The following is a 23,866-nucleotide window of genomic DNA, read 5'->3' as shown; positions in this document are numbered from 1 at the left end:
CTCTCTCTCTCTCTTTCTCTTTCTCTTTCCTCTCTTTGTCTCTCTCTTAATTTACCCTCTCTGATGTATCAACGGACTCAACCACACCCTCTTGGAAAAATTCCTTTTCTGTGACATTTCACCCTTTTCTTCCTCCTTCTGACATTCAAGCTCTATATCTCAGGGTTTGTGGCATCTCCTCTTCTATTGGGCCATTAATCATTTGTGTTACTCAAGTTTGATCCTGAGTCTTTCATTTTTTTTTAATCTTAAAACTACACTCCAACCACAGACCATTTTATCCTCTCTCTTTGGCTTCACATATATTTTTATCTTTAGATCTGTATACTCAGGTATTTATTTGACATTTCCACTTTTAAGATCTAAATTGATATTAAAGCCATGTTCATAAGTTCTTCATAATCTAAATTAACTCCATAATCTAAACTGATTTCCAAACTTCCATCTCAATATTTCATGACTTATTCCTGCAGTTAGTTGTATCAGTAATCTGAGGTAGGAATGAACATTTCATTCTTTCCACCTCCCACAGCTGACAAGTCATAATATTTTATTGGAAATAACTAAAAATAGATATATTTTACTCAACTGCTTATGTCTTGCTTCATTGATTCAGGGAACAGGGGAAATAAAGTGATAGATAAAACTGAATACATTTCAGAGGGCTCTAAGAAAAGGTAGCACCCAAGTCATATTCCTAGTAGAGACAAAGTCATGAAACTAGATGTGGAAAGTGCTTTTGCTTGTTTGTTCCAGGCAGAGAGAGAAGAAAGAGGCAATGATCCTATGTAGTTTTGAATTTGAGATATGATGAAAGACAAAAGATTGGAACAGAATAAGGGAGAGGAAACAGTAAGGGCAGAATGGGGAGATGTATCGAAGCCATCAAATTGGAACTTTCTTATGGGAAAATAACATATGGTTTATGGTTTTAGATGAGTATTTTTGTTTCCTTTTAAAATATTTCTTAAAGTTTGAGAACAGTTTTAGATTTACAGCAAAATTATAAAGATAATACAGAGAATTCCTGTATACCCCACATCCAAGATCTCCTATCATTACCATCTTATATTAAATAAACCAACAAATACATTATTATTAACTGAAGTCCAAACTTTATTCAAATTTGCTTAACTTACACTTAATGCACTTTTTCTCTTCTAGGACCCCACCTAGGATACCACATTACATTTAGTTGTCATGTCTCCTTAGACTCCCTTTGGCTCAGTTTTTTGTTTGTTTGGTGGGTTTTTGTTTTGGGGTGTGTGTGTGTGTGTGTGTGCGTATGTGTGTGTGTGTGTGTGTGTATTTGACATTACTTAGTTTTGACAACTTTGAAAATTTTGAGTACTGCTCAGATATGTTGTAGATTGCATCACAAATAGAATTCTCCTGGTGTTTTCCCCCATGATCGTATGGGTTTATGAGCTTTTAAAAGAAAGACCACAAAGGGAAAATGACTTTTATTTCATTTTCTTATACACATGTATGAAGTAGCACAATGCTGGACAGGAGAGGTGAGAGAAGAGATTCTTGTCCTGTCTCTGATCTTAGAAAGAATGGATCCAGTTTTTCACCATTAAGTATTATGTTAGCTATAGGCATTTTGTAGATGTCCTTTCTTTTTAGTTTTTTATAAGTGCTTTAATTTTTTTTTTAATATTTATTTTTGAGAGAGAGACAGAGCGCAAGCAGAGGAGGGGCAGAGAGAGACACACACACACAGAATCTGAAGCAGGCTCCAGGCTCCAAGCTGTCAGCACAGAGCCCAATGCAGGGCTCAAACTCACAAGCTGAGAGATCATGACCTGAGCTGAAGTCAGAGGCTCAACCGACTGAGCCACCCAGGCGCCCCTAGATGTCCTTTAAAAAGTTAGGGAAATTCTCTTCTATCCCTAGTATGCTGAGAGTGTTTGGGGTCTTTTGTTTTCTCATCATGAACAGATGCTAAATTTTGTGAAATGCTTTTCTGTATTGATTGATCTTTAGTTTACTCTGTTGCTGTATTGGAACACACTGATTGATTTACTAATGTTGAATCTGCCTTACATCCCAGGAATAGGTTCCTATTCCTCCACAGAAACTGGGGGGTAGAGGCATTATCTTCCTTGCTGGTCACATGTCAGTCCTACTCTCCTGAAAAAGACAGTCCTGGGTTGTAAACCTGACAAGAAGCTGTTTAAAAAAAGATTTACGTACATCTCAAAGGAGTAGAGTAAGAATTTGCAATTGCAGGCTTACAAAACAAATGTTCTAAAAAAAAAAAAAAAAAGGAAAAAGGGAGGTAGGGTGTCTCTCCCATTATTTTAACAGGGAAAATCATTTTTATTTTATTTTTAATTTTTATGTGACCTTGCAGTTGGTGGTGGTGGAGGAAACATTATTAGGTTTGGCTTATGCTTTATTTTTATTTTTATTTTTGTTTATATTTCTAAAGATTTTTTAAAAAGTTTTCATTTATTTAAGCAATCTTTATACCCAAAGAGGGGCTCAAACTCACAACCCTGAGATCAAGAGTCACATGCCCTACTAACGTAGCCAGCCAGGCGCTCCCCTGTTTTTCCTTTTTTTAAAAGATTTTTATTGGGTTTGGTTTATATTTTAGAGGTCAAAATGACTGAATTTGCTGATGGATTTTGATGTTGACATGACAGTTAAGAAATAAGGCAAGATAATCGAACTAAGTAATCGGTGAGTTGTAGCGCTATTCATTACAACATGAGCACAGGGAAATGGGAACCTGGATTACTCCCTGTTATTTGTTAGGTTTCAGTGAATTATTTGATGTTGAAATGCAGCTGAATTTGGGGCAATCGGGGATTCAGAGCAGAGGTGATGGCCCCAGGCATACCATCTAGAGTCACTGTAATGTAGATGATTCGTATAGATGGGGTGCTGAAGATCATCCAGAGAGTACAAGTATTTACCCGAAGGAATCTGATGAAAGATTAGGTCCCAAGGAACTCAAACATTTAGAAGACTAAGCACAGAGAATGAGAAGAGGGAAATTAGGAGAAAATGAGGGAAACATGGAGTCTTTGGAGGCAATTAAAGAAAGACGTTCAGGGAGAAAGGAACTGGTATGTGTCAAACCCTTCGAAGTGTTTGATTCTATCCTCACTTTACAGCACTCTTTCTGTGACTCCCTGGTGTTCAAACACACCTCACATGCACCCTATCCCTTATCTTCTAGAACCTTTGAGTCCCCTGATTTTCCTTCCCCAATACAATCTGGATTCCATCTCCTTTTCACCTGATTTTTCAGGGCTCATTTTAAATCTCTCTCTCCTTCAGAAAGACACCCCCCCCCCCCCCCCCCCCCCCCCCCGCCCAACTCCTCCTAATCATTTAGATCTTTCTGGTAGGTAAGCTCATTGTGCCTCGTAGCTCTCTGTCCTAGCACTTAACCACCTTTCAACTAGAAAACTTGTGTAGATTTTTTAATACCTCTTGCCTCCAATAGATTATAAGCTTTAAAAATTCAGCAACCAGATGGTCTTGTTCACTTCTATTTTCCCACCACTTGGCACAAGGAAGCATATTTGTCGTATAAATGAGACAATAAATGAAACAAATGGCAAACTATTTTGGCTTTTACTGGACTGTTTAATGCAACCACAGGAAATAATCTTTCCAACTTGCTCCCATGCAAACGAAATGTACATTTATTTAGTCAGTACTTTAAAAGTCGGTAGAGGTTGTGGAAATAAATAAAGGAAACTTCACTTAAAAGGTGATAGGGGGAGCTCTCGCCCACCTAGCCTTCACAGCAGCCTGCATTACCAGCCAGAAAAAGGAAGATAAGAACTATCTTGACAAGGGAGGACATTTTTTCACAAAAGAATTTTATCTCTTGCTTCTAGGAAAAAGAAGGAAGATCTCTCCCTGCCACAACAATGCACTAAGGGCAGTTTGCAGCCAGTGAGAAACCACCGCAACCTTGAACTCTTCTTCTTCTCCAATGAACTCTTGTTTAAAACATCCCTCCCGTATTTCCTTCTAAAACCTAATAAAAACTGACCTTCCCTTTGTCTCTTTAGATTTGCCTGTGGTTCATTATAGCTTACTTGTCCTGAATTGCAATTCCTCTGCTACTCCCTAAAGTAAACTCTGGTAAAATAACTGGCTATTTTACTTCTAAGGTTGACAATGTTAAGATAATAATAAAGCCACTCCATTCAATTTTTTTAAAGGTGTTTTCGCTTAAAAGAATCATTCTGCAAATGCATCACATCAATATGCCAGTAAGAACAAATACCATGTGACAATTAAATTGATTTCTGCATCTCATCGATTAAAGTGAACATTGCCTTCACACGCCATTGAGTTCTCATATCGTAAACAGTAATTAAGATATTAATCACAGAGATTCTCAGATGGTTGTTTCAGTGGAGAGATTTTCTTTCTTTCTTTCTTGTCTTCCTTCTTTCTTCCTCCTTTCTTCCTCCCTCCCTCTCCCCGTCTTTTCTTCCCTCCCTCCTTCCTTCCCTCCCTCTCTTATTCCTTCCCTCCCTCCCTCCCTTTCCTCCTCCCTTTCCTCCTTCCTTCCTTCCTTCCTCCCATCCTTCCTTCCTTCCTTCCTTCCTTGCTTCCTTCTTTCCTTCTTTTTTATCAATCTCCCCTTATTACATTATAGTGATCCTACCCATTATGATCTGGAGATTAAACACACCATATAATCATTTCCATAAAGCCTGTTAACGAGGAAGTTTCTCTATTTTTATTTAGGTAATTTACTTGCATAACACTGACTTGCAGCGTAAGCCGTAATAGTTCTACTGAAACAAAATGAATTTTTTTATAGGATACTCTCATTGCACATAGTAATGTGATTGCTTCTTTAATTAAAATGATTTCTTATTTGCCAAGGAAAGACAAACAGCAGTAACACAAAAAAAGAAAACCAAAGCAAATTTAGACCTCGATAGCTTTACTTCAGATAGTATTGCATTCGAATGCAAGAGGCTCGTGGATATTATCCCATTAGAGATTCTCCGAGAACCGACTAATTCCATTAAACAATGTGTTGCTAGCACCACTATGTGTAACATGCAAAACACATGTTGTTCTTGCAAAGCAAATTGGGCATCAGTACATATGAATATGAATTTTAGCTGCTAAAATGAAGATAGTCCACTTGCCCTGGGTGGCTAAGAAGTTCTATACTTTAAATATAAAGAACATATATTGTGGGGAAAAAAAAAAAAAAAAACCAGCTATTTTTACAAAATCATTCCAGTCAATGAATAATGAAAGAAATGCTCAGGCAAGTATGCGCTGTGAGGTTAAAGCACTTTTGTGTCGTGGCTGTTGGTGTCCATTTCTTCAGTTTCATTTGCATCTGGATAAGCAATATCTAACTCTATTAATTTATTATAAAACTTGAAAAAAATACTTTTGTCTAGACCACTTAAAAGTGTAATATAAAATTGTTTGGCCCGTTGCATTGCACTCCATCGAGTAATAATCTGCATGTTGAATTAAATGATCTCCAGAAGTCTTTAAAAACACATTTTTTTCACATCCTAAGACTTGCAAAGCTATGACTCTGTGTTCATGGGTGAAAGAGAGCTGATCATCTCGGACTGAGTGTGGACTCAGCATATGTTTGGTGGGCACATCTTGCTGTCCTCTGAGGTACCTCCAAACCTGAGACACTTCAAGTGGGAAATACTGAAGTAATAAATTAAAGATTAGGAGAAAACAGACACAAAATTAAAATCATATTCTAAAGACTTTGCATCAAATTAAAAGTAGAAAAATATTTCAGTAACAAAAATAACGATACTCTTCTATTATTAAACATCCTATTTCCCCCAAATTAATATTCTTCCACTTGTGGTTAATAATTTCTTGTCCTTCTCCTACTGTCTGCTTTCTGGGTCCATGGTCTCAAATAACAGTTGGCAAGTTAGACATCAGTGAGAACACTGGGGGCAAATTTGATTTCAAAATAAAGACAAAAAAAAAAAAATCTCTTCAACCACACACATCGCTGAGACCTTTCAGTTTACAATGATGTAAAATCAAGCTATGTCTTTCCCAAGGGAAAAAATCAATAATAGAACTCTTAGTTTTCCTTTGATTAATAGATATATAGAATTAATGTGCTCTTAGCAATTTGCTCTGTCTGGTTGCTCTGTGTGTGCGTGTGCGTGTGTGTGTGTGTGTGTGTGTGTGTGTGTAAAATAATAAAATATCAAGGAGCCCTTGGGTGGCTCAGTTGGTTGAGTGTCTGACATCAGCTCAGGTCATGATCTCCCGGTTTGTGAATTCGAACCCCACATCTGCTGCCCAAAGCCGACTTAGGAACCTCTGTTCCCCTCTCTCTGCCCCTCCCCTGCTTGAGCTTTCTCAAAGCTAAACATTTACAAAAATAATAATTAAATACTAAAAAATTCATAAACATAAAGGTATATTTGCCCAATAATTATAATGTGAACACTCTTGTAATTGTCATTTAGATTTAAAATGAAAAAATTGATAACAATCTGGAATTCTTCCTCCAATATGGAACTCTTCCAATAACAATCTCCCTGTACACTGGAACTAGCTATTATTTTCTAGAACTGCACTGTGCAATAGGTTCCACTAACCACATGTGTATGTGTTTAAACTTAATATGAATTAAAATAAATTAAAAAGTTAGTTTTTCAGTCACAATAGCCACATTCCAAGTGCTCTCATGTACCTTGTGGCTTTCGTATTGGACGGCAAAGAGAATATTTCCATCATCAAAGGAAGTTCTGTTGGACTGTTCTGGTCTAGAAACAAAATACTTCTAGGACATAGTAAACTTAAAAAATTAAATTTCATTGTAGCAGGATTCTTGTGCAGAATTATGACACCGAAGCTTTTCTTTCCAGGAAGCAACTTTATTCGTGACAGCAAAGGGTCAGTTGGGTTCATATCTAAAAAGCTGAGCCCCAGAGCTGCATGGTGTAGCCTTTTATACATTTTCTACTTCTTTGTTTCCCATATATGGGTAACATATACACATACAGTCTGATCGGGTGGTCTCATGTTACAGGGTCATGAGGGATGTCACTTATGCACATGGCCAGGTTGCCTTCCCTTGTCCTGAGGTCTTTTCTTACCACATCCCTTAGGGAGGGGACTCTACTACGTCATTCCTATAGACCTCATGAAACAAACAAACAAACAAACAAAGGCCAGATATTATTAAAATTAGAAAAGAGAGACTTCATTTCACATGAAAAATTTTGTTTCGCCATATTGGAAGTTCACGTTCACCGCCATTATACAGGTTCTAAGAAGCCTCAATAATGACATTAGGGTCTCTCGGCCTGTCTATCATCATTTCTTTCCTATATTATTACAATATTTTCTAGCTCATTGTTCTGCTTGCCCACATGTCCTACTACAATATCTCCTACAAAGCAAGAGAATGACATTTCTAAAGCAGATCACTCCCGGACTCTGTGCCCTCCACCAGCCTTCTTTTTCATTCTGAGTGAGAATCAAAGAGCCTACAGCGGTTTGTGGATCCCGCCTGCCTCTCCCCATTCACTCTCTGTGGTTGTCTCAGTCTCTCTACTGCTCCTTCAACACAGGTGGCCCGTTTCCACCTTGACATAGCACAGGTTGCTTTTTCTCTCCGTGGTACTCCTCCTGTGGATAATAGTGTGCTTCAGTGCCTTCTCTCTTCTAAATATTGTCTCACATGTCATCTTGTATGTGGGACTTAGACATGAAACTAATGTTTATTAAAATTTGTATCTTCACATAAAAATGCAATTTCCATCATGGCAGGAATTGTGCGTTTTCTTGAATGCTGTCTCACTCTGTCCTTTGTATAATATATGGCACATAGAGGGGTGCCTGCGTGGCTCAATTGGTTAAACATTCAACTTTTGGTTTTGGCTCAGGTCATGATCTCACGGTTCATGGGATGGAGCCCTGCATGGGACCGTGGACTGACAGTGTAGAGCCTGCTTGGGATTCTTTCTCTCTTTCTCTCTTTGTCTTTACCCTGTTCACATGTGTGAGCTCTCTCTCTCTCTCAAAATAAATGAATAAACTTAAAAAATATTTGGCACTAAGATGGCATTGAGTAAATGTTTATTGGATGATTTTTTGAACATAAAATCATCATAATCCTAAATATGTTCATGAATTGTCCAGTGTAAGAAAAGTATACATGTGCACTAAGAAGAGAGGATTCTTGAGGATAAACTCAAAGAATATAATCTGTCAGTAGAATGTTAGAAAAATTACAATGGCCAAATAGTAATTAATAATAACACATCCTATTCAGTTGAACCAGATGCTCATGATGGTGTAAACAGTATGATCACTTCCTTTAGTGTGACCACGAAAGTCACAAAAATATCAGACAAATAATTTTTGACAATGGCATTGCAATAAGTATACTGCAATTACACGAGCAAATCATTTCTTTCTAACTCCTTCTAAGCTTTGTATTGCCACCATTCAAAAAAGAAATGATTATTTTCCAATTCTGATTTCTGTGTTTCAACTTTAGATAAACAATTTTCAGAAAGGACCAGTTAGCTAGGTTTTCTTGAAATTTAGTACAGACATTTGTTTGCCTTTACTCAATTGTGACTGTAAAAATAAATATGATATTTTTACAGAAGGGACATTTCAGAAATGCTGAAAAGCATTCCATCTGATACCACATACAACTGAAATTCAAAACCAGAGAAGAGAAAAAGAACCATGACTGTCTCCTTCGTATAGTTTTAATTATTTTGTATTACTGTTTCATATATGCTTCCCCTAACCCAGAATTCTGTATGAAAGATCATAAGATTTGGAGATATGCTCAAAGAAAGCAAAGAGCTATTTGGTGCCTCTCATGATGACCTTTTAGAGCATAATTGCCCATCCATTTTGGGCTATCCGTCTATTTGAGTAAAATGATATGAGTGGGAAATGCTCTACTGTGTGTATATCCAGTTTTGCATCTCTTTGTTAAAGCTCATGGAACACTCAATCCAGAACAACCACACACGTATTTCTATGCTGAGAAATACAGCACACTCCATTTACAACATATCCCATTTGAAAATATATACGTACATATCCTTTCTGAGAAGTAAATATGTTTTTTTCCCTCTAGCAACCAGAGACGTTTTATCACTATAATTTGCCCTTCCCTTAACTCCCTGGAAGAGTCTATGCTTAGGTTCTTTCTCAGAGTAGGAGTTATTACCGGAGATAAATTTTATCTGAATGACCCATTTGTATGGCAAGAAAGACATTTAATTAACATCTCCTTTTCTTCTCATTGCCTTGTGGACTCCCTTCCTCCCCTTTGAAACCCCAGAGTCCTACCCTATTACTTACCTCAATATGGCATATACTTCATTTTACCTTTCTGTCCTTGAACCTCTCATTATATGGGATTCCTGTATGCACAAAATTAAATTTGTTTTTCTCCTGTTACTCTGTCTCACGTCAATTTAATTATACATAAAAAGAACCCGTGAAGGATAGAATAAAAAGTTTCCTCCCCAGCAATCCCCACACTCTAATGGAACTTTCAGTATTTAAATGGCGTTTGGACTTTATTATAGCTTTCTAAGTCTGATTCTAGTGTAGCTTGTACTGTAGTTAGTCACATCATTTTTTAACTTCATACAAACTCAATAGGCATCTGAAACATTCCAGCTTGCTATTAATAGCCTGCTGGACATATTTATATATCAAGGACTCATATTAATTTAGAGTGGGTACCAGGAAATCAATGTTAATGTATCTTGTGGTGACTATTCAACTTTTAAGAGTAAATAAAGTGAACACAGTTAAATATGAATTGATATATGTCCTATAATACTAATTAAATTTACTAAAATCATTAAAAGAGAAGTTAAAAGTAGACTTATCTCAGAGTGAGCTCAGATAACTCTTCAAGGCTATTGTTAGCCTGATTGTCATTTCCAGACAGGTTACTGCTACCATAGCAAATGACATTTGGGGAATGGGTTAGTGAAATCAGTTAAGCCCATAGAATATGCTATACATAGCTAATAGACGTACCATTTCTGCTTAAAGTTTAGTTGGATCTGTCAATGCACTGCATTCAGAGACTGCCAAGTACACATCTGTAGTTGAAGAAGTTGAATGTATAACTCATTGCAATGAAGGAGATCACAGTTATAGGGAACTACAGACATCACAACAAGAGGCTGTTATCAAGCACTAATTATAGGATTTAATCTCATGCCAGGTAATTTTGGGGAGACATCAAGAAGTTAGGGTTTTTCATAATATCAGATGCTATCAGGAATTGGGGACAAATCTATCTTTCCGTATCTTATAAATCTTGTCTATATGGTGGTAGAGATGAAGAAAGGCCAAAGCTGTGATTGGTTAAGAAGTAGAAGTCATTTTGTTAGCCAGGATAAAGGGATGTTTAATGTTCATATTATGGTTCGTACACTCTTCATGTTTGTAAATTTGTTAAAACATGATTGCAGAGTGAAACTATTTTGTCTTGATCCAGCTAGGCCACAGACAGAGCTTCTCTGATATAATATTGGTTGTGTTCAAGAGAAGAATACCAAGACCTGGCTGTGAGGGCCAGAACAGCTCACGGATGCCAGTGGCTGCTGAGGGGAGCAGGTGTAAAGTGTGCCTCTTTGGCACAAGGATTATTTTTTGCTGAAGGCCATCAGAACCCCACAGATTCAGGAAAAGCTCTTTACTTCCATCTCACGGCCTAAATTTACATTGGAAATGGGGCCTGTACCAGAAAGAGATCTATTGCTAGAGATTCTTTTTTACTGAAGAAACTTATCTACCAGGGTAATCTTTGTTTTCCAAATATCTCCTCACCCTTCCTGTGAAATGCCTCCCTTCTCTTCATATCCCCGGATCCCTATCCCTTTCTGAAGGTCTGAATGGTATATGTCTCAAATACCTGGATGCCCCTTTGGTCTTATATTTTTATGGCGATCCCATATGTATGAAATTTGGATTTTGTAGGTGAGATATCAATAACACTCAATTATTTAAAGTTAAGAAAACAAAATAAAGTTCATTAGTGAGTTCCATGGCATATAGTTATACAGTGATGGAAACATTTATTATTTTATGTGTAATATACTAATCTACCGTAATAAATCATCGTTCAAAGAAAATGCTAAATTTTTTCAATCTTAAATATTTTCAATCTAGATATCTCATGATGACACAATCATCAAGACCTATGATATTTATGATTTCTCTAAAAATGTCTTTCTACAATGATTTCCTACAAAATATTCCATTTAACAATCTTCCAATTTACTTATTTGTTTTTTGTTTGTTTGTTTGTTGTTGTGATTTGCATTCTTTTAACTGCTGGAATTGATTTTTGGAGTATTGCCTTTAAATATGAATTACGCCACTTCTAATATATTGTGGTAATTATATAATAAAGATAATTATGGAGTAATGATAGCAATAAAATTTTATTAAGTCATATCATGTTGTAATGACTAAGCATTTGCAATTTATTATAAATATCTTATTTTTTTATTAGCTCATATCTGGCACAAGGCAGTGACACTTTACTAAATTTGTTTGTTTCTTTGTTTATCACATACACCAGGTCACTTAAATGAGCTTGTGATACACTTGAATTGATTAGAAAACATTTCATCTTTACAATATTTAGCTTTTCTGTTTCAAATAATAAGTAAGCTTCTTCATTTACTATTTGTCTTGTATTTAGAAAATCTAGTGAACTTTATTGTAATAATTGCCCAGTTAAGTCCCTTCAGATTTCTTGAGTATATAATCAAAATGTTTCCAAATAACAAGATACTTATTTTTTTCCCCAAAAGATTCTTTTATTTTATGTATTGTATTAGTCAGAATCATAACAGCTTTGTAAATATGATACAAACTAATATCTTAAGATCTTTGTTAGACTGTTTCTAGTATATTTTCACTATATCTTTAACATTTAAGAATAGAATATTACTATTTATGGGCATACAAACAAAACTATATTACATAATCTCTTCAACACTCTAGAACAAACTCAATCCCTTCCTCGAATTTATCTTTATTTCTAAAATTATATCAAATAAATTTTGCAAATAGTACAACATAGTAGAAACAAGACAGAATTTCAAACCAAATATGGATGCTGTGGTAATTTTTATGTTATTACTCTCAAAAAATTCTTATATTTAATTAACGGTAAATATATGATTTTATGGCAAACTAAATGTTTTACCTATATTTTTCTTAAATAGAAGTTAATAGTCCTTAGTTATGTTCATAAAGCGTATCATCATTGTGGGATTATCATTATATGGTTAGTAGACAAACAGCTTGAATCAAACAAAATAGAAAGAAGCAATTAATATATAATAAAAGTCATTGGGGTGTTAAAAATTTGGTTTAATGAAAAGTTGGCCCAACATATTGCTATTATCAAATTGAAAAACCAAAACAAATACCTAATACCATTTCTTTCCCTCACTAAATGCAATTCCCTGGTTACTTTATTTCAGGTTGAGAATATACACTATAGTAACATACATTTTATTTTCAACGTTTTTTTTTTTTTTTTTTTTTTTTATTTATTTATTTTTGGGACAGAGAGAGACAGAGCATGAACGGGGGAGGGGCAGAGAGAGAGGGAGACACAGAATCGGAAACAGGCTCCAGGCTCCCAGCCGTCAGCACAGAGCCTGACGCGGGGCTCGAACCCACGGACTGTGAGATCGTGACCTGGCTGAAGTCGGACGCTTAACCGACTGGGCCACCCAGGCGCCCCTACATTTTATTTTCAATTATTATTGTTTGATTATGAAGAGCAGGCTGAATTCTAAATTAACTAGGGAATTTGACTTAAATTAACAGAAGACTATTAAGCAAACTATCAGTCTGATGCTAAATATGATTTTACATATCTGTTAGTCTGCTTTTTAAAAATATTCTGAACATTTTTATGAATGACAACTTGTTCATTTATTTTTTTTTAAATACTAGCATATTTCAGAGATAATTTAAGTGGCAAAGTAGAAGTGGATGAATCAGACTTGGTCTCAGGCACAGACAGAACAAAAAGATCAAAATCTAAGCTTCTAATTTCATATTGAATTACTACGTTGCACACCTGGAACTAAGATAATAGTGTATGTTAATTTTACTTCAATTTTAAAACAAAACTAAACAAAACTTCCAGTCAAGAAATAAGTTGAGGGTCAATATCTAGTTTCTAAAATGCAGTAAAAAAAGTAAAATATAGGGGCTCCTGGGTGGCTCAGTTGGTTAAACATCTGACTTTGGATCTTGACTCAGGTCATGATCTCAGGGTTCTTGGGTTCCAGCCCAGCATCGGGCTCTGTACTGAGAGCACAGAGTCTGCTTGGGAGTCTCCCTCTCTCTCCCTCTCTCTGCCCCTCCCCTACACACTGTTTCTCTTTCTCCAAATAAATAAATAAACTTTATAAAAAGTAAAAACTTAGAATGAGACATGAAACAGATTAAGTGCATGAAAAATTTAGCCCTAGCAAAAGCAAAATAACAATAACAACAATAATAATTTTGTCTATTAAAATTTGGTCTACAAATTTTGTTTTTGCTCACTAAACTCTGGAAGAGTCAGTCAGTTGCCTTTTTTAGAAATATCAAGTGGGTATATTTTCAGTTGTGTGTAAATTTCCTGAACTCATAATACAGAAGAGAATTTTCAAATGTCCCATAATTAATATTATCATATGAAAGTCTATTTCAATAAATTTGGATGAGCAAACCATAACATTAGGCAGAACGTTAATATAAAAACATGCTCTCAATGTCTTTGTACAGTAGTGATAGATTTGAGGAAATTATTTCCTTTACTATTCAAACATAAACTAAAGCAACAAAAATATTTTGAATACATATTTATAAATGATCTTGATAATCAGAATATTTTCTTCAACAATTCTGTTGATTATTTAATAGAAACATTTCAAAATATATTTACTTTGATAATTAACAGTAGAGAGCAAAGAGGGAGTGATGTTTCTGCAGTAATTTGCATGACAAATAACATTTTTCAGGATGCTTACTTTGTTTCACAAATTATGGCATAAATTCAAAAATCTGGTGAAAATTGCCAAACGGCCTTGTTTATAGCGTTATGACAAAACCCCAATTTTCAGTAGTATCTTTTTAATTGTCAAAATAAAATTAAATGGGGAGAAATATCTTGCCAAGTTAAATGAAATCATCACCATTGAACAGCAAGTAGAGAGATATTTATGAAAGTATTGAATTGTCATTTATGCTAAAAAGTTTTTTCTCAGGCCAGCTAGTTTACTTTGCATACGAAAGACCTGAGGTAATACGTCAAGGACTCTCCCATTATTAAGAAGCAAATAATTTTTAGAAATGGAACTTGAATAAAGTTTAAAAAATTCTCTTCATTGTGAATTTGTATAGCCATTCTCATTTGACACTCGTTTTTACCAGAGCTCCAGCGTTTAATGTCACGATTTGTACTTCCATCAGCTAGATTTATTATTTTAAAATTTTGAATAGGTTTTTATCAAATATATGTGAGACCAAAAATATATTTGGGCATGTGGCTTTTGAGGCTCAAACTATAAAAATTAATAAAAAAAACAATATTTAGAGCACAATATGTTAAAATAAATGTCAAAACTCCAATCATAATCTTTTTGGCCCACTCTTGCAAACCGTTTAAATCATCATTACGAAGAACAAAGCTGGAGGTATCACAATACCAGATTTCTAGATATAACACAATGCTGTCGTAATCGAAACAGTATGGTACCACCACAAAAATAGACACACAGAACAATAGAGCAGGATAGAGATCCCAGAAATAAACCCACAATTATTTGGTCAGTTAATCTGTGAAAAAGGAGGGAGGAATATACAATGGGAAAAAAAAAAAAAAGCTGTCTCTTCAACAAACAGTGTTGGAAAAACTAGACAGCTATGTGCCCAATAAAGAAACTGGATCATTTTATTACACCATATACAAAAATGAACTCAAAATAGATCAAAGATCTAAATGTGAGACCTGAAGCCATAAAATTCCTAGAAGAAAATACAGGCATTAATCTCTTTGACATCAGTTGCAAAAATATGTTTCTAGATACGTCTCCTTTAGCAAGAGATACAAAAGCAAATTTAAACTACTGAGACTGTACTGAATAAAAAGCTTTTACACAGTGAAGGCAACCATCAATAAAACAAAAAGACAGTGCACCAAATGGGAGAAGATATTTGCAAATGATGTATCTGTTAAGGGGTTAGTATCCAAAATATATAATGAACTTAAAGTACTTAGCCCCAAAACCCAAATAATCCAATTAGAAATGGGCAGAGGTGGCTGGCTTGCTCAATTGGTAAAGCATGTGTGTCTTAATCTTGGGATCATCAGCTTGAGCCCCATGTTGGGCCTGGAGCCTACTTAAAAAAAACAAAAAGGGCAGAAGACACGAACAGACATTTTTTCCAAAGAAAAGATACACATGGTCAACAAGCACGTGAAACAGTGGTCAACATCACTAAACCTCAGGGAAGTGCAAATCAAAACCACAATGAGATGTTACCTCACACCTGTCGAAATGGCTAAAATCAAATCACAAGGAACAAGTACAGGTGAGGATGTGGAGAAAAAGGAAGCTTTGTGCACTGATAGGAATGTTAACTGGCACAGCCACCGTGGAAAATAGTATGGAGACTCCTCAAAAAACTAATAGACTTGTTTTCACTACGGAGTCACTACCCAAAGAAAATGAAAACACTAATTTGAAAAGATATATGCATCCCTCTTTTTATTACAGCCCAGTTTACAATAGCCATGATTTGGAAGCAACCTAAGTGTCCACGGATAGATGAATGGATATAGAAGAATGGATATAGAATGGATATATATAGTATAGAGTATTACTCAGCCATAAAAAATAAGATAAAATCTTGCCATTTGCAACAACATGGAGGGATCTGGAGGGTATAATGTTAAGTGAAATAAGTCAGTTAGAGAAAGGCAAATACAATGTGATTTCATTCACACGTGGAATTTAAGAAGAGAAAAGAAACAGAAAAAAAGAGACAAAGAGAAAAAGAGCCTCATTTAAATATACAGAAAGGGTAAATATATGTGAAAGGGTTAGATGAATGGGGGGATGGGTGAAATAGATAAAGAGAATTGAGTGCTCTTGTTACCGTGAACACTGAGTTATGTATAGAGTTGTTGAATCACCATATTATACACCTGAAACTAATATAAAATTGTATGTTACCTATACTAGAGCTAAAAAAAAAAATTAGAAAGATGTTTAAAGATGCAGGTCTCAAAAATTTCAATAAATTTATTGTCTTATAAATATTCTCATGAAGCATAACTTAATAATTCTCTTTCCATGACATCTCAAAGTAGTTTGAAATGCGAATTTGGTAAAGGATAGACACTCTTTATTATTTAATACCATAAGACTGAATTCACTTTCTTTAGAGGGATCCTGTATGTATGTTACTTGTCTTTTAAAGATTTTTTAATGTTTTTATTTTATTTTTTGAGAGACAGAGCCTGAGCAGGGGAGGGGCAGAGAGAGAGGGAGACACAGAATCGAAAGCAGGCTCCAGGCTCTGAGCTGTCAGCACAGAGCCTGATGTAGGGCTTGAACCCACGAACACTAGCTCATGACCTGAACTGATGTCTGACGCTCAACCAACTGAGCCACCCAGGCATCCCTGTACGTTTCTTGTCTTTATTTGTCCTTTATGGTATAAATGTTATAAACCCCTTGACAATTAATTCATGCAAAGTTGCCTTAAATTTTTTTTTGTTTAAAGTTTATTTTATTTTTGAGAGAAAGAGAGAGACAGAGCATGAGCAGGGGAGACACAGAATCTGAAGCAAGCTCGTGACTCTAAGCTGTCAGCACAGAGCCCAATGCAGGGTCGGAACTCATGAACCATGAGATCATGACCTGAGCTGAAGTCGGAGATTTAACCGACTGAGCCATCCAAGCGCCCACATATTTGTCTTTTAAAAGGCAGTAATATTATTGAAATATATGGAGTAAATTACATTATTATTTATATGATTCTTCTTGAATTGATATTTTAAGCTTTAATTAAAATAAAAAGTCATATTTAAAATAAAAAAAACAAGTTTTGCATAATTATTTGTCTTTTTAACTCACATAATAAAAGTGGATCAGGAAAATTCTATGAAAGGAAAGGAAAATTTGCTTTCACATGATGGCAGTGAAAGATTATTCTCATTATATTATACAAATATTCAGTTTGTTTTCTGCCCAAGCTATTTTAAATAATTACATTTTTACCATTGTTTTAGCAGATTTAAATTCCTTGCTTTATCAATTTAATGATGGGCACTATATTCAGTAACTACTACATTAATTATACTTAGAAGTGTAAATGATATAAGGTTGTCTTAGTTGTCTTTGTGCTAGGGCAAAACACCTTTGACTGGATGGCTTAAAGAAGATATTTATTTCTCACAGTTTTGGAGGATGAGAAGTCCAAGGTCAAGACACCTGTGGATCCGGAAGTGAAAGTTCAGATAAACATAGTGAAGGGAAATAAAAGAAATCTCAGAATTTAAGTTACTACAAAAATGAGAGGAAAAAAAAAACCAAAAAAACAACCAAGTCTGGGGACTAGGGGCAGATCCAGCTCAAAAAGTTGTTCAGACAAATAATTTCATGTAAAAACCAGCAACAGGGAAGGATCAAGGCACAATTACATTCTCAAGTATCATCAACAATAACATCATAAATAGAAAAGCATGCCAACAGAAAGACATGTTTACAAAATAATTCAAAACCGTAGCTTACAATTTCAAAACTAGATATAATATGGTAGGGGAATTATAATATGTGAACTAGCATCAAATAAAAAGGAGTGAAATTCAGAAGTGAGAGAGTCTACCTCAAGAAAAACCATAGAAATAGAAGAAATAAAACCACGTCCAAAATGAAGCCTAAATTAGAAAGAAAATATGAGCTGAAACATAACAGATCCTGTCTTTAGAGAAAGAGACAGTGAAAGGAATTGAGAAGAAAACATTCTAAAAATAAAAAGAAATGGCGATACCCATTCTGGCCAACATGGAGTAAGTAAGACCAGATACTCTCCCACTTGAAAAGTTTTAATATGGACAAAATGTGTTGGAAAATAGTTTTCAAGACTTTGGACAAGAGAAAATGGAGAGTGATGCCAGAGCAAGAACCAATGTGTTGTGCATGCTTTTCCTATTAGGAAAACTCTTTTCTAAAATATTGCCGGCTATACAATAACCACCCTGGAAAGACAAGAGCCGATTGTTCCATATGAAATAAAGGAATGTGTTTATACCTTAAGACAGAAATTAAGAGTCACAAAAATTTCCCTAATAAAAACGGACAAAACTTTTTATTATAAGCTTGGAAAATAAATTATATGTTGGCAAATATATAATTGGACGATATAATATATATATTGGCAAATAATTATATAAGGATCAACTTGTAGAATTTATCTAGTGCAAGCAAATCATTAGAATAATTACATGTGTTGACTAATTAGGTTTAAAATTTTAAGTCTTAATTGTCTACTCTCTGGTCACATCCAGTTTAGAATAATATAAGAACATAACACTTAATTTTTGAAGGTCTTGAGTTTTTGTTTTTAAATATTTCATGAAATGTGTGATTATTTTGAAGTTTCTATTTCTCTATATTAATTTCATGGGTCAAATGTACTGTCAGTATTTCTGTGAATAATTTAACATCACGAAAATGTTCCAGTAAGTTGAATTTTAATAACGGATGTCTTTTTAAAGCAACTGTCTTGCAAACCTCAGGAAATGCTCCACTGCATATCATTTGGACTTAAAGACGCCACCTCTGATTTGCGGGTGCCAGTTTTAAATAGCATCTCTTTGGGGCTCCTGGGTGGCTCAGTGGGTTAAGTGTCCGACTCTTGATTTTGGCCCAGGTCATGCTCTCGCTGTTGGTGGGTTCCAGCCCCACATTGGGCTTTGTGCTGTCAGTGCAGAGCCTGTTTGGGATTTTCTCCCCCCCCCCCACCCCCCCCCCCCGCCTCTCTCTGACCCTCCCTTGCTCTCTCTCTCCGTCTCTCAAAAAGAAATGAATAAACATTAAGAATATAAATATCATCTCTTTGACTATACTGATTATGTTACTCTGTGACATAATACTACATATGATTTCCAAGATCCTTAATTGACTGTCCTTGGACAACAATAAAATCAAGTGAATTTATTAAGTCATTTTTGATTACTTGGGCATTTCTGAGGTTAAGAGGTTAAGGTAGATAGAAAAGTGCAAATACTGATTAATGTACTATACTGCCCATAGACACATTTTATTTTCTTTTTGTCAATCTCCAACTTAATGATAAATTAAAGTAGCAGGTGCTCTTATGATAAAGTGATAAAATGAATACATGACATGTGAACTAAAATGGAAAATTTAAATAATGTTGTCATTTCACCATGAAATTGATGGCGTATGTGGAAGTACATAAATATAAAAGTATTTTTACAGGTTTTAAAAATTAAGAATTAGAGCGACAAGAAAACCAATAGATCTGGAAGAAATTTCTCTCTGCTGCTTGGACGCCATGGGTCCCTTCCATCAGCAAAAACTTCACTTCCTGAATCGCTCGCTTTTTTTAGCTTCCATGCTGATTTTTGACATTTGATTCATATGTTTAAAAATGATCTTTTCTGAAAAAGTTAGAGTCCTCATAACTATTGTTATTTGATTCTGTTTGTCTTAAACATTGCCACTCTGATGAATTAAAGCTAAAACTTAAATGATTTTTTTGTCTATAGTTACATACGACCTCATAGCCATCTATTTGTGTAATTAAAAAAAAAAAAACCTCATTTGAAAGGATATTTTTGACATTACCTTCTCAATTTGAGTGTGAGGGACTTGTTTACTATTTTGACTGGTTTCACGGGTATATACACATGTCAAAATTCTTCACATAAGTATTTTAAATATATAAAGTTTATTGTATGCCAATTATACCTGAGTTAAATTTTTTAAAAGTGCCATATGCTTGCATCAGTTTACAATAACATTAAGCAGATATTAGTATTTTGAAGTCCACACATATTTTATTCCTTTGGGATATCTCTGTAGCACTTGATTGAAAGTTGTAGATTAAATATCAAGCAATTGCAGACAGTAACGATTCATATGTATTTTCTGTCTCGCATTATTTTTTTGGTACCATATGCATTTAGGTTTTTGGTTGATTTTTGCTAATGAAAAGATCAGATAAATAAAACCATTTTTATTCTTGGAAATGCTCTTCAGAGTAATATACTATGCTGCTCTGTCTTGTTTTCCCTAGAAACTGTTGAAATGAAACAGTTTCTCATGTAAGGAAAAGAAAATGAAGACATTATTTTACGCCTTAAAGAAGAAATACATGGTCTTTCATGAATATGAGTTTTAATGACAGGTTAATTTAATAAATCCTCCTAGAAAAAAGATGTTTTTAGGATTATTCTTCGGACTGTAATGTCATCAGGAATGAGACTTTTAAACTTTTTATTAACATAGCTATTTCTTCAATCACTATCAGTTTTCTTTCATTAAAAGGTGTTGAAAACTAGATTGCTTTAATTTCTTATATAAAGAAATGACGGGTAACAGAAATAACCATAAATTTCCCTTTTCATTTGAACTGATATTTCTTTTCTTTTTTCTTTTTAATAATGTTTGTTTATTTTTGAGAGACAGAGACAGAATGTGAGTGGGTTAGGGGCAGAGAGAGAGGGAGATGCAGAATCCGAAGCAGGCTCCAGGCTCTGAGCTGTCAGCACAGAGCCCGAAGTGGGGCTCGAACTCAGGGACCGTGAGATAATGACCTGAGCTGAAGTCGGATGCTCAACCGACTGAGCCACCCAGGCACCCCTTCTTTTTTATTGAGATAAAAACACATACAGTAAAATTCACAGATGTTAAACAGTTTAATGAAATATTTCAAATGTCTCCATTCAACTTTGTCAAGATACTGAATGTTTTCATTCCCACAGAAATTTGCCTGACCCTTTACAGTCATTTTCCTCTGTGCCCCAGAGGCAATAATTTTCCTGATCCCTTTCATCAGACATGAATTTATCTTGAAAACCTTAAATTTAATAACATCTTAGTTATTTAATGCTGTGAAAATTTAATTTCCTTCTGTAAATATGAGCTTCTTTCTTCCTTGGTGAGTTCTACCCGTTCTACTAGTTTTTCATCACAGCTAAGAGTCATGAAATGACAGAAGCAATTAATCAAATGCATATATATGTATATATAAAACTATATATAAAGTTTAGATTTATAGTTGATAGTCTCATCTTCTGAATTTAAGGGTAAATAGAAAAAATCATTGGGGATAGTTTTGTTTGCTGAGAGTAAGCTAATGTTCATCAGAAACATGCTGTCTAAAAGACTCATCCTTTATGTCTGAGGAATAGTGTTGTAATTCTGTAATACGATGCTAAATAAAATTTGAAATTTTATAAAAGTATAAGAAAAAGAGCTAGAAAGGGAAAGCAGAAGCTTCATTTGCAATAATGTGAAAAATTATATATATATATGTATACATATATATGTAATATATATGTATATATATATTACATATATATGTATACATATATATATATATATATATATATATATATATATATATAAACAGAAAGCTAAAGCATGAACAAATTAATTTCCCTCCTCTGTGAAAGAAATGGAATTTTTAGAACCTATTAGGCTATGTGTATATATGGTATGTATATGTTTTAATACACAGTATCAGACTAAATGGATAGCTCTGGGCCGGATATTTGCCAGAAGCCAGATACCCAGACCTGAAGTCCCTATCAAACACTTGGAAATTGGGTGGGGAATTTCTATGCACTGGAGAATATCTAAAATTAAAACAAAATCCCCTTACTCCCCTTACTCGTGTGATTTTGTTTTACCTTTTTAGCACAATAGATGATGCTGCGTTATTGAATATCAAAATATGATATATTCTTGCTCTCACTCTGCTATCACAAGTGGAGAAAGCAGCTCAGAAAGAAAGCTTGCACAGCACTCTGGAGGATTTTTTTTTTCCTAGAGTCTACTCCGTACTCCATTTAGACATTAAAAAACATATATAATAATTTTTTTTCACAGTTGTATTTTTATATATGTAAAGGGACTTGGATAGAAATGCTTTGTCTGTGTTTTGGGCGGGGTCGCAAAGGTTGAAATTGGTGCACCCAGTGACAATATCTGTGTAACCTAAAGCAAGGAACTGGAGGTTAGCAATCTAGTTTCACCCTGCTGGTGATCACCAAGTGAAGTAAGTCCGTACTGAAGCGAGGATTTCTTTGGAAAAAGTGTTCCATGTGCCGTATGTCCCCACAGCCCTGCTGTGCTGTAGGGGGGAATAGAAGAGGCACCTTTCTTTCCCTTTGCCTTAGGCTAAGTGGATGGCTCTTCAAGGTAAACACTTATAGGATCTGACGGGTATTTCCTGGCATTTTGGCCCGAGTTGACAAAGACAAAAATTGTCAGAACTAGCCGTGGGACCAGGTGTGTGAGATTGCTTTGGGCAAAGTGCACCTGGGAGAGGAAGCCCAATCTTGAATCCTAACCAGAAAATTACCTAACACAGTGATTTTCATGGCCTGGTGCTTTGACCAGCAGCATCGGTACCACAAGGAAGCTTGTGAAAAGTGCAAATATTGAGACCCCCATCTCCGTGTTTGTTTTTGCTTTTGTTTTAATTGAAAGCTTGTGATTAACAGACTTTCCAGGTGATTCTTACTCTTGGTAACACCTGAGGACCACGAGGCTGCGGAAATGCCGCTGGCCTGGCGAGGGTCTGCGTGGGGAGGCCCGCCCGTGGCCCGATGCACAGAGAGGAGACAGTAGGTTGCATCAAGAACATGGATGTCAGAAATCCAGCGGGAAGCGCTCTCCCAGGGAGGGACCCAGGGCAGGAAGACCCAGCAGTTTTGCGTCCACAAATTCCCGAGGAATCAGCTCGAGATTACACCGCACTGGCCTTTCCCCTAATCCTACCCCAGAGCCCAACTCAACCTTGATGATGGAGGTGGTTCTCTGACTCCTGGGTACACCTCACGACCAAAGTCCTGAGGAGCTTTACAAACACTTACACAAGGTAAATTGAAGTTGAAACTATGGGCGGAGTCCTGTTAATTCTGATGTAGTAAGTGGAAAATGCCCTGGGGGTAGCAGGAAGGCAACCTGGTAAAGACAGAGGAGAAAGAAGAAAATGACCTTATCCCATTCTCTGTCCGTTACAGTACCCCAGCCTGAGGATAGGGTTGAGGGTAGGAGGAGGAAGATTTACTAAACAGAGCTTTTATATTACTAACTTCATTAATATTTTTATTCACTCAGCCAATACTGGTGGAGACCCTCTTGTACAGTGTTGGGGATAAGAAGTGAATGAAAAGCGGTATCGGTGTTCTCCTGGAGCTGGCATTCCTGTTGAATAAGGGAGATGATAAACTAAGAAGAAATATAAAGTGGAGCCAGGGAATAAAGACGGCATGATCTTGCTATCACTCAGACTGGTCAGGAAATACCTCTCGGACTGAGAGGACTGACATTGGAGAAGAAACCCAGATGAAGTCAGGCCTAAATAAATCAGAATGTTATGGCGACTGTAAGAGTCTGACTTTTATCATCTTTGAACACCCGGGAAATCGATGGGACTTAGCCTGTGATTTCTTTCAAGGGCATGAAGAAACTGACAAAATGATTTTAGCAGGGTGTGTTGGGAAATAGTAAAGTTATGTCCTACTTACAATTTATACAATATGGCTCATTCAATAAAACTGCTGCGTATATTTGATGCACCTGCA

General features: G+C 35.5%; 1 pseudogene; it reads right to left on the bottom strand.

Moving 5' to 3' along the window:
* LOC122203165 overlaps positions 1 to 22,730 on the bottom strand; it is an 83,026-nt pseudogene extending 60,296 nt beyond the window's left edge.
* Between the last annotated feature and the right edge of the window lie 1,136 nt (positions 22,731 to 23,866).

Source organism: Panthera leo, chromosome D3 (genome assembly GCF_018350215.1).
Source record: "Panthera leo isolate Ple1 chromosome D3, P.leo_Ple1_pat1.1, whole genome shotgun sequence".
Lineage (NCBI taxonomy): Eukaryota > Metazoa > Chordata > Mammalia > Carnivora > Felidae > Panthera > Panthera leo.
The sequence above is the reverse complement of the archived record's forward strand: the minus strand, read 5'-3'. Positions and strand labels throughout refer to the sequence as shown.